Source organism: Branchiostoma belcheri, unplaced genomic scaffold (genome assembly GCF_001625305.1).
Source record: "Branchiostoma belcheri isolate BF01 breed outbred unplaced genomic scaffold, Haploidv18h27 scaffold81, whole genome shotgun sequence".
In the NCBI taxonomy this organism is placed as follows: Eukaryota; Metazoa; Chordata; class Leptocardii; order Amphioxiformes; family Branchiostomatidae; genus Branchiostoma; species Branchiostoma belcheri.
In genome coordinates, this window is record NW_017804476.1 from 1,485,487 (window position 1) to 1,502,621 (window position 17,135).

The 17,135-nt window shown below is 40.6% G+C and overlaps 1 protein-coding gene across 2 annotated transcripts in view; it reads left to right on the forward strand.

Annotated features, from left to right (window-relative positions):
* Positions 1-17,135, forward strand: part of LOC109486557 (ly6/PLAUR domain-containing protein 6B-like) — a 35,138-nt gene that overhangs the window by 6,487 nt on the left and 11,516 nt on the right. For both annotated transcript variants that reach the window (XM_019790402.1, XM_019790403.1), the window contains 2 exons: positions 7,323-7,540; positions 13,891-14,021. The gene's annotated coding sequence lies outside the window, so the exon portion shown is untranslated. The remainder of the gene's footprint in view (positions 1-7,322; positions 7,541-13,890; positions 14,022-17,135) is intronic.

Below are 17,135 nucleotides of genomic sequence, written 5' to 3' on the forward strand. Positions count from 1 at the left end.
CTTCATGTAAGGTTATTATAAGGGTTTATAAACTTTTATCACTTAGATGAAAGGACGAACGGTTGCCATTTTATAACTGGGATGTAGTTGATGTTGTTGTTGTCTGGGGGGGAGGGGCTCAAAAGAAGACGGTATTGAATCTGAAGTCCAATCTTCAGCTTGATGCCAACTCAAAAAAGTATTAAACCCTTCAAAAGTTGTTCCAGTGGTCAGTATGTTGGCTATACTGTGTAAGGTTAGTCTCTGTGACTGAATTTGACTCTTTAATCCCCATAAGTTTTGACCCACTTGTTAGAAGGACTTTGGGAATGACACATAAACAAAGTCCTTTGAAGTTGAACTGGGTTCCAAAGAGAACCCCTTTTAATGACAGGCCTGCATGGGATCTGGAGAAACCTATAAAACATGGGATATGTGCAGCATGCCCTCTTAGCTTTTTCGTATACATGTAAGCCTGGTCACAATCTTCTTAGTGTCGGGTTAGCTGATATTTAACGCAGACGAGGGATTACGAGAAGGCTGGTAGTAAGAGCAAGGTGCATGCAGTTGCTAAGTAATTTGAAACCAACATTCCGGTTCACATGTGAAATGTTGTAGTCTCCATTTTAGAGAGACCTTTGAAACCATTGGCCAATCTTTGTACACATGTATTCATCTATCCAATCACAACTTCTTTTAGAACCAGGCTGTTTCAAACAAGGTTTGCTTTAAATTTGGTGTTACTAGCCTGGATTCTAGACCCATTCACTGGATAGCTTTGGACCTAGTAAAAGTAGTATGCTATGGGTCTGGCATCCAGGCTAGGTTTAGTGTATCCTTCAGGATGTCTGCAGATTGAGGCTAGAAATAACGACTTTTCAACACCTGGCAAGAGACGCGAAGGAGACAAAAACTATAGAAACAGGATCATTTTGCTTTCCTAACAAACAGAATTATCTACTGCCAACGGTTCATTTACGGCTGTTTTAAATCATTTAATGCAATAAAGCATATCTTCACTCAGCTGACCTACATGCACTGAAGCTTGGCTGGAGGTTTTGCAAATATTGCCTTGTTGATATTATCTCAGTAGTCTGTTGCTGACTGGACTGTACTTGAAGGTTGTGTAGTAACAGTGTTTGCCCCGCTATGGGGTCGTATTTTGCAGCATGTGTGTTTGCAATGGCAGAACGTCAGGTTAATGTGTAGCAAGAGGCACAAAATTCTCAGCGCTTCAGATGGCTTGTCATCGTATGACAAGAAGAGTAGGCTACTGCGTGCTTGCCTTTTCATAAAGAAGTTTGCCTGCATCACGCTTCTATTATTGTGGTCACATCTGTTTGTGCAAGGAGCTAGAGATATGACCTGACAAATACGTCCACCGATACCAAACGTTATCAGGGAACGAGTTCCGATCTCGACGCCGCGTCACCACAGTATTGATCGTATCACATTCCGAGCGCGCTACGGTAAACTTTTCGCCAGCGTCTGCGATCTGTGTGTGTACACGGGCAACCCAGGGTCAAGAACTCAAGATTGATGGTGAGTGGGAAAAAGTGGCCTGTTGGTGAAACAAAAGGTGACCAAGTGCTGAGTAAAAAAAAACATGGCATCCATCATCATTAGCCTGACATTTGCCATGGCGATTGTCAGACTAAAAAGTTATGAACAACCTTTATATCGTGGACCTCCTCTTTCCGGAGTCATTTAGAAGGACATAATTGCTTCGAACCTTCAGATAACATTCTCGTCTTTAAGTGGCTGCATTTTTGTACGAATGAGCCTTTCTTCCGCTCTTCATTTTGTACCGGTCAGACGAATAAAAGGGCTGCACCTGCTTTAGGTAATTTGTTCAGAGGGTGTTTAGGAACACTTCATTGTAAAGGCGGGGAACAATATGTCTGGGAGAAAGGAAAGTTGGTGGACAAGAGTACCTCCTTTGTTGCATAAGTGTGTGTAATAGATGTCTGCCCTGTTTTTGTATATGTAGCAGCAATTAAGCAGTGTTAGGTACTGATGGAGTAGAGATAGAGTGAAGGTCAACTAGAGGTCACCACCCTACAGTAGGCAGGTTAATGGGTCTGTATGGGGGGGGGGCGGTTACACTTGATGCCAAATTCAGGAAGGCTGGCTAGCCTGATGTACATTGTATTCTTCTGCACTTTTTATGCTTAGAAACTTCTCAACACAATAATCTTAAGTTATTGATTATAATATGCAGCAAATTTGATCTTCTGAATCTCGGTAAAAATCATAGAAAAACCTGGTTACTCTTTATACACTTGCTACACAGGCTTGTCCAATGGCACTTGACTACCTGTAAATAAGGATTAACTGATTCCAAATGTTGGAGACTAAACCAGTCTTTTTAGATGGGTTTTCTGGACATAATATAATTTTTAGAGCTAGATTAAAGTACGATAATGCCAGAAAACTCAGGAGACAATTCACACACAAAATATCTGTCAGTGTAAGTGAATTGTGACTTCATTTTCATAATCATTGGAGTTTAGAAAGTTTGCCGCCAAATCCATCTATGCAACCAAGAAAGTTAAACCTCCTTGATGCAACAAAGTTGTGGGAGGATCTCTAAGGTGTAAGAATTATGACTCTGCTCAGAGCCTGCAGTAAAGGCTATAATGCTGCAGTAGTGCTGTTTGCCAGAGCCTGCAGTAGAGGCTATAATGCTGCAGTAGTGCAGTGGTTAAAGGAGTACTAACCTCCAGAAGGAGGTGCTATATTTCGACAGGCATTTATTTTTGGAATTGAAAAATGCATATTATTTTACAGTATACAATTAAATGTCCATTTTGCGCGCAAGTCTTAAAACGCATCGAATCCAGGACAAACTCTCCAAATACCCTCATAACTATCCCAGAATACACCGCGCTACCCCATTAGTGTCTATGTTTTAAACAAAAAGTTACGTTACAGACCTCATTTCGGGGGCGATAAGAAAAATTCATACCGTTTTGTGTTCTTTGGTATCTTACCAACCACTGCCCTTCTTGGTGTCCTTATCGCCCCTCATTTATGCCGCAAATATTGACGATGAAAAAAACGGCGTAATCTAGTTATCCTATCCAAAAGTGGCGTAATCTAATTATCTGTTCAAGCGATACTTACATGCAAATAAGTTGAGAAAATCAAAACACGCAGGATGAAACTGGCTCCCACTGTATTCGACATCCTGATATTATAATATCCAAGCCACAGGTCAAGCAAAGTAAAGCAAGTAATTTCTCAATCATCAGCTTGTTAGTGTGCTTGTCTCCTACCATTTTCGCCGAAAAATGTTTATGTTGACCTGAAGTGTATGAGCATTGCGTAAGCCAGAGTTCCCGGATGTATCAATTGTGGTTCAGCATGGGGGAAAATGATATTAATATCACTTTACAAACATGCTCCGCTCAACTCGTACAAGCGAAATTATGTAAAAAGTCGGCTAGTTATGTATTCATTGGAGCATAATGTATCGAAAAATAGCACTTCCTTCTGGAGGTTAGTACTCCTTTAATGGTACAGACTCCTGCCATGAGCCTGCGGTAGAGGCTATAATGCCGCAGTAGTGCAGTGGTTAATGGTACAGACTCCTGTTTGCCAGAGTTGCTGCGGGTCAGCTGCAATGAAAGGATGTTTTCAACAGGACTTTTCTTAGACCACTGAGCAGTGACATACGAGAAGCCTTATACCTGATTTACCTGCCCTTTTCACATACTTCTTGGCTTATACTTTAGTAATAGGAAAACTTGACATAAAGCTAAGTTAGATGTCTGCTATTCTATGTGGAATTGCATGCTGCATCATCTAAAGATCCCGATGATGTACTTTTGTGCACTGTTGGTTGTTTTTCCTGTTATAGTCTTGCTTGTCTATCTTGTAAGTATGTTTGCAGTTGGGGTCAAACCACTGACAATTCTGTGATTTTTTATGAATCACCATAAGATTAAAAGCTTGCACAATTTGCCACAATGATTTAATATCCATACTTTGATCCTCACACACAATAATGTACAGAACTTCTTAACTCAATTGATTCCATAATTCAGTTTTGATATATGAAGTAAACTGTTTGCTGTGTTACAACAAGGTTAATTCCAAGTCACTATACAGGTTGTCCTTGCTGCTAATGAGTGCTATTTCAAAATGTAAGCATTTGTTTGTCTAGAGTATACGTTACATCATTTGGAGGCCTATAATAGGGGGCCTGCAAGCCCTTTTCCGTAGAGCGTAATCGGCCGTTTTAATTCTACGTAGAGCGTAGATGGACCCTCTTCGCATTTTGCGTAGAGCATATTCGCCGTTTTAATTCTACGTAATACGTTGTAGCCACTTGGAATTTATCGTAAAGCATAATCGAGAGGTTTCCAAATTCAGCGTAGAGCGTTGTCGGGACCCCCCCTTGCAGGCCCTCCTATAATACTCTGCTATTGTGTTCTCAGGGTAGATTAGCCATATCAGCCCTGACAGATACCTTGGGACAATACATTAGTCTGTGTTCTTATACTTGTATTCTCAAGTACTGGAAAATACATTATGTGGCCTAGCTGTGAGCACTGGTTACTCTTTGGAAAATGTTATTATTGCAGGCCAAAAAATAAATGGTCAATTTTATTGGTGAAACATAAAAGGTTGTGTTCAAAATCTCAAGTCATGGTCTGTGAAAATTCTTCACCTTTAGGTAATTGTTTTTCATGGGCAAATACAAAGTCAAACATACGCGTGTTTACGAGTAAACAAACATGACAGGTCAACCCCAGACCAAACTGAAAACTTCAAGGACCCTGTTTTGAAGTTCCCCACCGCAAATGGTCCACGCTTTCCCCCGATGATGACATGTTCTCACTGAAGCAGACTTTTTCCGTAGAGTGTAATCGACCGTTTTAATTCCATGCAGAACGTAGACGGGCCGCTCTAATTCAACGTAGACAGTAATTGCCGCATTTTGCGTAGAGTGTAATTTGCTGTTTTAGTTCTACGTAATGCGCTGTAGCTACCCAGAATTTATAGGGAAACGTTATGGGGAGGCTTCTTAAATTCAGCGTAATATGTAGCCAGCTTTCAAAATTTAGTGTAGAGCGTTGTCGAGACCCCCATACAGACCCTCTCGTATCTTTTCTCCAACCGAAGAACAAGGAGTCAAACAAGCCTCTGATACAATCTTTGCCAGATGCATTTGTCAGCGGTTCCTCATGTATCGTTGGCGTATCTGTGACTTGGCCTTGCATGGACGATTTGGAGAGAACAGTTGGTTGTTGGTGACAGTGGTGGAAGTGAAGAAGGCCTTGTCAGCACCAGGGACAGGCACTATTTATAGACCTTGACTTGATCATTCAGTAGTAACACCAACCTCTTCTGGGTAACATTAGGCCACACCAATTTAATTTGTTGGTTCACAGATGTTTTTTCTGATTTGTAGAAGAAAAACAAGATTCTGGTTCAGAACCAATTAAAAATGTTCATTAAAAAGGTTCATATTTTGGCCCCAACAGTTGAAGGAAGTCCCATCCCAGAGTTTCATCTGAGCTTGAATTACACAGAAAAGTTATAGAAGACATAGCCACATGCAAAAACTGCTGTCACTGTGGAAAATAATAATCTCCAAGCAGATCCTACAGCTGTAACCATTGTCTAAAGGAATGACCTCTGGATATGGTCACTCCTTTGGCCAATGGTTACAGAAAGTAGCTTCAATTTTAATCATGATTTTTAACTTCCTTGGTTTTAATACAGCCGTGCCACCCTAGAATCTAGCCTGGGTACCATCCGGATTTTCGGTCCGCAAAGCTTGAAAAATCATTTTTTTCGAGTGTTGCGGAGCGAAAATCCGGATGGTACCCAGGCTACCTAGAATCTGCTTGGAGATCAGAAAATATTGTCACCAGATAGTTTTCAATACAGTTAAACTTTTCTCTCGAAAAAGTTGAGGGAACAAGAAGTTCAGTTGACATGGATTTCACTAAACTAACACCAGTCAGATTTTCATGACTTTCTTTTGTATAAACAGTAAAAAAAGATAGGGGTTCATCTTTCTTCAATGCTTTCCTGTTCAATTTGTCAGTCATTTATCTAGTATCTGATTCCTACCATTTTCTATTCTGGAAGTATCTGATGTCTTTCTTTTCATCTGAAATAAAGCCTGGGTGTTTTGAGAAGACCGAAGCTTTCTCAGATTTGCTTTTCTAAACGTATCGTTTTTGCATTTGTTCCTGAAAATCCAGTATTTCTTTTTACAGAAATAGAACACTGCATCCTACTCCTACGAACAAAATATTCACTCAACAGCTATATCTTATATCAACAGTACACAGTTACATGTTGTTTCTGTGGCTCTGAATCTCATCGGGCATTACCAACCCTAATCCTTTGTTGATAATGCTGTAGAAAGAACAGTTTTCCGGGGTTTGACAGTAACTCACATGGCATAAGGCACTGTCATTCTTTCCAAGGAAATCAGATTATGCTAAAGCAAGGTTGGGATATGGTTGTTGTTTCAACTGACATGCTTCGAACGAGATAAACTGAGAAAAGTCACTAATAAAATCACTGTATCCAAACCATACATGCATTTTCTTTTTTATGTAACGTCACGTTATACAAAGTCATGATGCATTGTAGGTTTAAGTATTGTAGTTATTTGGTTGTATCTAAAATGTTCATAGTGGATTTCATTGTTTTCAACCATTATTTACTTTGGAAAAAAGAATCAGAATGTTATATTCAAGCAATACTTAAATGGGTAAGAACTCTTGGAAATTTCTGTGTGAATCAAGTGTTAAACTTTTAAAGCCTAAAGCAACTACTGTTGCTATATTGTGACAAGTTTGGGCTGGTTTCTATGGCAAGTATCAAAACATGGCTCAACTAATGACCAGTCGTGTCGCCTGGAAGAGGCAATCCACCTGTTAGAGTACAGACACTGGCGACGCCCGATGTCTCCGAGTTAGAATCAAGAAGATTTTTATCTCTCGTACATCCTGGAAGAAGCATCCTCCATGCCTCTATGAAGTAGAGGGCGTCGCCTTGATTTGACAGGATTTCGCGGTTTCTATGGAAGTTCATAAAAACAAATCTGACATTTTTCTACCCCAGTTGTTGGCCTTGCCTTGTTTAGAATATTGGATTAATCAGTCCATGCAATGAAACCCTTTACTTTTGTTTTAGCGTATTTGTTGGGGATTAACATGAAACGCCCTTATCCCCTTTCAAGCTGCGGATAATCTGGTATATTCTTTGATTGGGGGAAGGGTTTTCGGAAATGTCGGGCGGCACGGGCTGGCTGGTGCACTCATGTAGCGGTTTCCCTCCACCACTCGACCATAAGTCAATATTTTTCTTTTCAGGAGCCGAGCCCACTTGTCTCAGCATTCCTCTGTCAGAAGGGCCCGCAAAGACAAAAGGTGATCGGATTTCCCGCGCCGGAGAGGGCATTCACCGAAGGTTCCACGTGAAAGATTACACGGCAGGACTGTCCATTGTGACCCTCAGCACCCAGCTGTGATAACGGAAGAGGACCCTTGTCGTCGACAACTGGCGGGGGGTTCTACCACATTTCACACAGGTAAATACACCTGTATGTCACATTTTTCTCTACTCCTTCAAAAACTTCTGCTTGTTCAAATTCACATCGTACTTATTTCCTGTTAATTTTCCAGTCTTTTCGCAGCTTTCCAAACATCCAGTTTAATTCAGTACTTAGTATATCTGTATAGCTCCACACCATTGTAACAAGTTGCCACCCTGAAATTTGGTATGTCCCAACAACATACAAGGCCTGGTGTAAGAGCACTTGTTTTCATTCCAAGAAAGGAGAAGGTAGATTGCAGGTAAGGTAGCCTTTGCTCATTCTCTACTTTCCTCTCGATTTGATCTCATCTTGCAATATCCATGAAGTTTCTCTCATTACAAGTACTTTCTACCTGTACTTTCAAAGATATAACTTTATAAGTGTAACTTGTATTCTGGAAAAGTGCATAGATTTGGTTCATTTGGTTTTGAACACAAAAACATGGCACTTCACTGTCAAGTTCTCTGCCTGACAAAATTCTCTAATAGCTTCATCAAACCGTAGGATTTATTTGAGTTTTATCGGACTGTGGCAAACAATAAGCTCGTCTCTAGCATATCTGTGAAAGGCCAATCACTTAACTGTTGAGTTATAGAATCTTGGAATCTTTGTTTAGAAATTAGTGCCATTCCTTTTTGCCAAGAGTGTATAACCTGGGTACCAGACATTGGTAGCCTGGTATCCAAACCTATTTTAGCTGCTGAGTCTCTTTCGTCCTCTCCGTAAATTGTTCCTCTATTTGCAGAGAGAACGAAAGAAAATCAGCAGTTAAGCTACATGTAGGTTTGGATACCAGACAATGTAAAACATCGAGGCATGTATGTTTGTATAATTTTAGTCTGTTTGCTAGGTTTAATAGCAGGATAAGTAAGGTTTTTATAAGGAAAAATTTAAAAGTTAAGCAAATATTGTGTAGCAAAATTAATACTAGTACTACAGAGATATTTGGACCACTTTTTGAAAGTTTACTATGAGAAAATCCTCTTGGGATTATGTTAACTTGCAAAGGAAAACTTGCTAGAAATGGTCCATATACAACGGAATGTAATTTACAGTTTACAGGTAGAGAATATCAAATTTGTCACATTGCTGATATTTTTGTCAAGATTTTTTCCCCAGTAGTGTAATATCATAGTCTTGTTCTTGAGACTGCATATGATGTATATGTGGTCACACATATGATATGATGAGAGGAATGAAGAGATGTTATCTGTTATCTTGACCATGATGGGCTAATGGCCACATGCTGGACTTCCTCTGTAGGCAGGAGGTATCAGCAGGACCCCAGTGTCACATACACACATGTCCTCAGCTTGGAGAGAAACAGAGAAGAAACAGCTTGTCAGAAATAAATGTCATTTCATGGCATTGTTGGTCTATAATACAACGTTTGTCAGAGTTTTGAGATCATATGAATAATAGGAAAAAAACTGAATTCATGAGATGACTGAGATATTTTGGCTCTTTAGTGTCAAAAACTTCACTGGTTCCAAAAAGGCAACTTCTTCTTTTCTTTCAAAATTTCACCATAAAGCCCAAAAAAGATGAACTGATGTAAGGAAAGCCTTGTTTGATAAAACACTGCCTCCTCGAGAGGCTATGGTATACACCTTTCTAATCCTCAAGCAAACAAAGACGAACCATACAATTTTGTATTTTTCCCATAGCCCACTTCTCTTTGTTAAAAGGAGCACAAACGTGTCACATTCTGACTCAACTTCTCTGCAATTTTGGGATGCCGCATGTTGTGATGACATTGCAGTGGCACCAGACTGTAAAACTTAGCACTTGTGTCAGATGGCCTGACTCCCATATGGTTCCTGTGCCTCAAATCCCAACAGCAGCTGACATTACAGCTTCTCCAAAAAATGGATGTTTCTTTGATGGTCCCTGAATGGCTTCCAACTGTTTAATCTGGTAGAAACTATCTGATCCCTATCAATGTAGCAACAGGGGATCATCCCCTATAATCTCCATGTAGTACTCATCAAATTACGCACTTCACTGTATTTGTGAGGAGCTTGCTGTGATGCTCCAGATGGAGGAATTTCTGCAAGAAATCCGTCACCAAGTTGGTGACAAAGCAACGTTTGTACACATTGAAGAAAAGTTTAAGTATCTTGAGCACAAAATTACTCGTTCCCTAGCCTGTACCAGGCTTCGGAAGCAGCTGAAAAGAGTAGAAATTGGCCAAATAGACAGATAAAATGACAGCAGGGGAGTTGGTCTGCTAAAGGAGTATTTGAAGCCTCCCCAACTTCCTTGTCACTATATTGTCTCACTTGTACTAGTGTGAAGAAGCAGTATCACTGAAAAAAATACTGTAGAAGATGGTAAGAGGTTTCCGCCTAATATCTGTAGTCGCATGTGCTGTACACATTGTTCATGATCAAGCCTGCATCGGAAATGGAAAAGGCCATTGAACTTGAAACCAAGTCAAGATGTCATTGTGTCATAGAGGCCAGAGTGGTAGAGGGAGGTTGCTTGAACTAAATACTGCAATACACAGTATCAGTGAAGTAGAGCTTATAAACCATCCCCCTCCATTTCTGTTTGTTTGCTGAGCTGTTTAGTAATGATATCATGGTTTATCAATTGCTTCCTAGATTCAGATCACCTTTTTGATCTCAATTTCATGCCTGTTTGTTCCTTCAAAGCAGCCACAGTGTGACTTCCTCCTCTGGGATCATCTCTTTAATGGGGGCCTCCAAGGGGGGGTCCCGACAACGCTCTACGCTAAATTTTGAGAGCCGGCTACGTATTACGCTGAATTCCGGACGCCTCTCTACGCTCTACGCTAAATTCGAAAGATTCCGGACGCACTATGCAGAACTCAATCTGACAATCACCTAGCAACTACATGTTTGCATGAAAACCTTTTGATTTATTACATGTAGAGGTGACATAACTTGAATTAAAAGTAGTAACCGGCGGTCACTTCCTTATACATTGAAAGTATAGAATACAAAACGGGGTATTCAGTATTACCGCAGGTACCAACTTGACCGCGAGTCGATCGCCCGAAGATCGGAGGGAGATCCGTGAATGGAGGTAACATGGCCGTAGCCAGAATTTTGAAGGGGGGCCAACTTTGAAAAATGAACCTTCTGAAATGGCATTTCCTGCGTTTTTAGAGGGTTTCAAAGAAAAAATCAGAGATAACTTTTTCAATGACAAAGTGAGCAGTTTTCCTACAACGGATTCCAGCCTTGCTGGTGAGACGAATCAGTTCATCTTTTAAAGAAAAGTCTTGGACCTTTAGATAAAAAGTGGACCAAAAAGTGGACCTTTGAGCCTTGTGGGGTTGTCGTCCGAAGGTAGAAAAGGCCGCAAACAATACAGTGTAATTTGTCAAAACGACTCAGCTGCCGATTGCTGACAGTCCCGCGTTACCCATCACCCGCACAATGACGGGGATGACATTGCTCTTTTCGGGAGTGTCCTCCATTACCCTGGCCATTGATCAGCAATGATGTTCCCGCTAAGAAACGTCTTGAGGGCCCCTATTGGGCCTTACAAGTCATGTGGTTCTAAGGCCTTCTACCCTCTTCATCTGTGGCCATCTGTGGCGTTTGGCCAATGGTCCTCCTGTACGTCACCGATGGTAAGGTCAATCTCGTACCCAGCGCATTGTGGGATCATTCCCATGTGTTGCCTTGTTCTTGTGTATGGCTCTGGGACAAGTCTAGTGGATTGTCGATTGATAGAGGGGTAAGCAAGAAGACCTCGAGCGCCGCGACAACCCGGCACTTGCGAGGCCTCGAGTTCCCGTTTGCGGCTTGGATTACGCTCTACGCACAATTAATCAATTACGCTTTACGGTTAATTCCCGATAGCTACAACGCATTACGTAGAATTAAAACAGCGAATTACGCTCTACGTCAAATTCGCCAATTACGCTCTACGTTGAATTAGAGGGTCCGTCTACGCTCTACGTAGAATTAAAACGGCCGATTACGCTCTACGGAAAAGGGCTTGGGGGCCCCCTTTAATGGCTACCTGCTGTCTTAGATCCAATCATCTCTTCTATCAACATTTTACTCCTCTATCAACTACTGCTATCACCCTGGGTATTCAATTACATGCTTTCTTAGCAATGCTTTTGCCTCCAAATTGATTACTAGGTACACATGTATTACTGTGTAGTGGATGTCTTGTTCAATTTATCTCTGTCTAGTTGGATCAAGGAGTTTTAAAACCTCCTTTGTTACATCACATTTCTTGTATCTAGCTAATATCCAAGCAGATCATATGGTGGCAAGGCAGTACTAGTATCTGTTGGCCAGAGCAGTGCCACCTTTGGTATTTTCAAGGACCGGGGCTCTGGATAGCTTAAAATATTTTTTTGTCAGCCCAGGTTCATGATCGGACCTGGGAGGAGAATGCTCGTAACCTAAGGAAATCTGGGGACAAATTTTGTATCTTCAAGCCTTTACTTTAGTACACAATTTCCCATATTTTGAGAGGCAAATCTTGGGTTGAGAGTGATTGTTGGTGATACTTGTGATGTTTTTATATTTCTATCCAAGTTTTTTCATCAATTTGGTCCATCAAGGTTGACGGATTGGTTTCAAAATTTTTCCTTCACACGCCACAAAGTTCCTGCAATTTACGGAAAAATAGGTGCTTGCTAGAGCCCTGTCAAGGATGTTATGTAATGCAACTTTATTTGCACAACAACATATGATGTTGCTGATATGTCTAGCTTGGGCCACACCAATTTAATTTCTTGGTTAACGGATTCGCCGCTTCATTTTTTTTAGATTTTCAAATAAAAATAAAAATCCATAATCAAATGCAAAATGCTCATATTTTGTCCTGAACAGTTGAAAACAGACCTTTTCATCCTAGTTGTTACAGTTATTCCATCTTTCAATGCAATGGTATCATTAAAAGTTCAAAATTCATTGTTTGAATTCAAACCAGCCTGGTGTGTTGACTTCATGGCTCCTATCATACCATTTTGGGCCATAATATGATGTCTAGGCCTGTTTTTATTTTTATTTTTTTTTCGCCCGCCCGCTCCATTATTTTTCTAGAAAAATCCGTTAACCAAGAAATTAAATTGGTGTGGCCTTGGTGACAAGTCATTGCCAGCTTATGCCCTCTTCACGGCATGTAGCTAACTTTGTGTTCTCGTAATCTCCAGGCATATGAAATTTGTTGGTCTTGCGTTGCATTTCACATCTGTGAAAAGAAAGCGCACACCGCTAGAATCAGACGTAGAAACGCAGAGCGGCAAGCTGTACTGTAAATAACAAATCTGTTTGTTGTTCTTTTCTAATGGCACCATCCCAGTATTTCCACAACACCAGGAGTATGAGAGCTATGCACTCTAATCTGTTGTTCTTGCCTCCTTTGTGATACCGGGCCATACATATGTATTAAACTTTGTTTACAATAGGTGTTTTTCTTATGATGATTGGCATGATTAAAAAATTGTGTATTGCAAGTTGAAACGCCATTTTTACAGATTTTTGTCTGAATTATTGCTTAAGTGAAACAGAATTGCTGTAAAGAATTGCTGATTTCTTGCAGTTTTCTCCTATAAGTTTTTGGACAGAAGACACAATATATTATGTATGCCACCAATGAATGCCTGAAGGCATGCTCCCAAGATCTCCTCCATATGACTCAATTAGCAGTCATTTTTTTCCAATGGTAGCAATTAAAAATCAACCAGGGCAATAGTCGTAAAATATACTAAATTTACACATTGCGTGCAACGCATCTTCAAAATCTTAATCTGTGAACTTTTCTTGAGTCAAATGAACTGAAATGGATTAGGAACAAAAGATTAGGCACCATCAGTCTAGCTACAATGGATTATCCACAAGATTTTGCAGACTTCTTGCACCAGACTGCCTGACAGGTTGATATATGTCTGTCACCTGTTAAATATCTGTCTTCCAGCCCCTTTGATGTTTTCAGACACAAATCAATTTCATACAACATCAAAGCTGCCTCTCATTAGCATAAAAGTCGGGGCATTATTCTCCCCCATTGTGTGAAAAGTAGCTGGCTCCACTTCAAAGGGTTGGCCACACCCCTGAAGTTGCAGGACCAGTCCTGATTGGCTGGAGGATTTGAATGGACCCATCAGATTGGTTAGATCTACTTGTGAAATGACAATTAGGCTGATAAAGCTGTGAACAACCTGGAGTTGTCTGGCAAGTGTAATACACACACAGACCAGAGGACAACAACCAAAGCACAGGGACAGAGGCTGTTCTTTTCACTAGTGCACTCGTTGGCACAACTTGCACCTAAAAACTCTTTGGTGCCAGCCTCACTGTTGGCTTTCTGATCAAGACAACTGAGTGTTTGTTTTGCAATTTTGTTAGAAGTTGCTGGAGGACTGGATATATAAAGGAAGAAGTGTGCTGCAGACTTCAGATAGTGTGAGCCAGTACAAGAGAGAGGTAACCACAAGGAACTACAAGCAAGCTGTACTGGACTTCTGTCATCCGTGAATGTAAGTACATTTTTTAGTAGTGGACTGTGGCTTCTATTTTCTATATTGCAGCAATGAAATGTTCTTCTACATTATGGCAATGACACTTAATGTGTATCGTATATGATTGCAGCAGTTTTGAAATCCAGAAGTTGGCCTGGAATTTGTTTATTTTCAGTGTAGTAAGTTAGTCATGATTTGATGCCTTGAGATACATGTAAATGGATTTCTATGCAGAAATACAATATTCCCAACAAAAATATCTAGCGTAGAACCCAACAGGGAGCAGTTATGACCAGTAGAAGACAGAAACTTCTGTAAACAAAGTTTGTTGTAACAAAATCTGCTTTTGATATCCTTGTTTAGAGAAGTTGTGTATACATGTAGGTAAAGATGCTTGAACAGTGTAATCCCATTCTTCCTGTTGCGAGTGCTTTGGGCTGTTTTGTAACTAAAAAAAATTGCCTTGTTGTGTTTGGTCACCCATTCAAGATGGGTAAAATGCTCTAGCTTGTGCCAAACTGGCTGGAAACATTGATGTGATTTTTAGTTGACTTGAAGCACTACATACATGAGGGCCTGCAAGGGGGGGTCCCGACAATGCTCTACGCTGAATTCGGAAACCTCTCGATTACGCTTTACGATAAATTCCAAGTGGCTACAAGGCATTATGTAGAATTAAAACGCCGAATATGCTCTACGCAAAAATATTAGAGCGGTCCGTCTATGCTCTTCGTAGAATTAAAACGGCCGATTACGCTCTATGGAAAAGGGCTTGCTGGCCCCCATACATCTGGTCAATCTGGCTTCTTCCTAAGATAAATCATGGAACCTCCTTGGATAAATCAGCATCACATTTCAGCTTAGTGTAAATGAAACTAATTGTTTGCTTTGGAAATTATCTCATAACAACAGAAAGGATTGAAACAGTTTTTAATGTGTTACTAACAGTAAGTCAGGCTAAATGACCCTCCCATTTTCAAGAGGTGACCAGTTTTAGCCTTTGGCTGTAACAGCCGAAAAGCTAGACCTGGAATTTTGTGACCTGTCAATCAAACTGTGACTACAGGGGCCCCACTGATACCTGGATTAGGGCTATCCCATTGGGAATTGCAGGGGGGTGTTAAAAATGAAGTAAAATGCATTTTTATCAAGAACATCTTATGCAGAAGTGGTTTCAAACCTTCCAGTCCGTACATTAGTTTGCTATGAAAATCCTGTCAGAAAATTGTTGATAAATATCTCTCCTTGATGTCTTTTAGAAAAAATAACATACATCCCTTTCACAGACACAAGATGTCCCAACAATTTTACCTGTCCTTTGTTATTTGATACACTTTGATGAAACGTAGAGAAACGTATGACGGAAGTGACACGTTTGATCCTGTAATAACCAGGAGAGTTTACTAAAGGTTGAGTGCAATTAGTGTGATAGCAAAACCCCCTGTGGTCCGTTTAATCCACTTATCCTACCCGCTTGTGCATCAAAAGGGTTGAGAAAGCTGAAGTAATGTGATTGGAGAGTTGTACACGATTTGTGGTGTATTATTACTAGGGGTTGGACAGACTTTTGTACTGGGAACAGGTGGTAATGGTAATCTTTCTGAGATGATGATGAGTCCTTTCCTACCACACCTGGCTTTATGAAACATGCCCTACTTTCTTTTGGGAATTCTGCCCAAGGATGTTCCCATAGCCTAAAACCCAGTACTCTATGGCCTCATTCGTGATTCAAAATGTGTTCCGGTTTGGCCACGATCCGAAATGAAACGGAATATATTTTGCTTCCCTGATTCAAAACTTGCACCCACACTGGAAAGGGTTTCACACCTCGAATTGACTCGCATTTAATATGTACAATGTATACCACAATTTCTTTGAACATTTCCTGGGAACCCGGCTCGTAAGGCGTAAAGTTTACGCGTTCCCGACTCATGTCCTCCCCATAAGCTGTGCCCGTTGTTGCATTATTTACTGTTTTTTTACTGAAAATTATTTTTATTGATGGTCAATATTACTTGAGTTTCCTAAGTTGCTGTCATCTCCTTGGAGATGCTAGTCTGGGTGCCAGACCCATAGCACACTGGACACAAAGTATCTCAGTGAGCAGTGTCCAGTGTGCTATGGGTCTGGCACCCAGGCTATGAAGATGCAAGGATAGAAATTCACAAGTGTGATGTGAACATATTTGGTCTAGATAGATGGGATAGATATCATTCACATAATCACACACTTGTTTAACTCTAGCAAAGGCTGTGGGGAAAATTGACCATGTTATAGTTCACCAAGGATGGGTTGCATTTTTCAGTCCCATTGTCCAACTGTTATCATATAATCAACCAAATAAACGTATCAGGACTTTTTGGTGCGGAATCTATCATCATAGCCTGAGGTAATAGGTCATGTAATTGTCTCACATCCGCCAGGCAGTCCCTACAAATGTTACCTGTAAATCCAACCATAGATTCAGAGCCATCGGTGCGGAACGTGGTTGAATGAATGTATGTGTGTATGTCAACATGGTAATCTTCTTCCATGTTTTTGTCTCATATTATTGTGTGTCCAGTAGACTACCATTCACAAAGGCACGGTTTATACTTCATTTGGGGTGGCTTGTGGATCTGAGTAAGAAGGATTTTTATACTTTTGATGCCGACTTCTTCAAAGGGTTGTATCTATGCTCCCACGGTGGTACTGCTCTCGAGGGTAGGATATGCTGGGTTTGATTCAATTTGACGTTTGAGATGACTTGCATGTCACCTGGAAATTGACATTCTTTTCTTTCCAAACCACCTAAAACCTTCCGTAGATTGCAAAATTTTTGCTGCAAAACGAAGACAACATTTCCATCGGGCATCGTCAAGTGTCAGCCTCCATGTTATGTGGCCAAAGTTTCACTCAGACAACATTGCAAGGTTGCCAACATGCAGTTTTGTATATACTATATGTCATGGGTTTAGGTCCGGACTTACAAGTTTGACTTGAATCCGGACCTGAACGTAAAATTGAGTTTAGGTAGGCATCACTAGGAACAGATTTATATTTCTGCATTTTGTGGTGCTTTGGGTTGTCTAGACAATGACAAAGACCCTGTTCATACCAGACTTATATTTAGCGGTTTCAACCGGTTTTTCA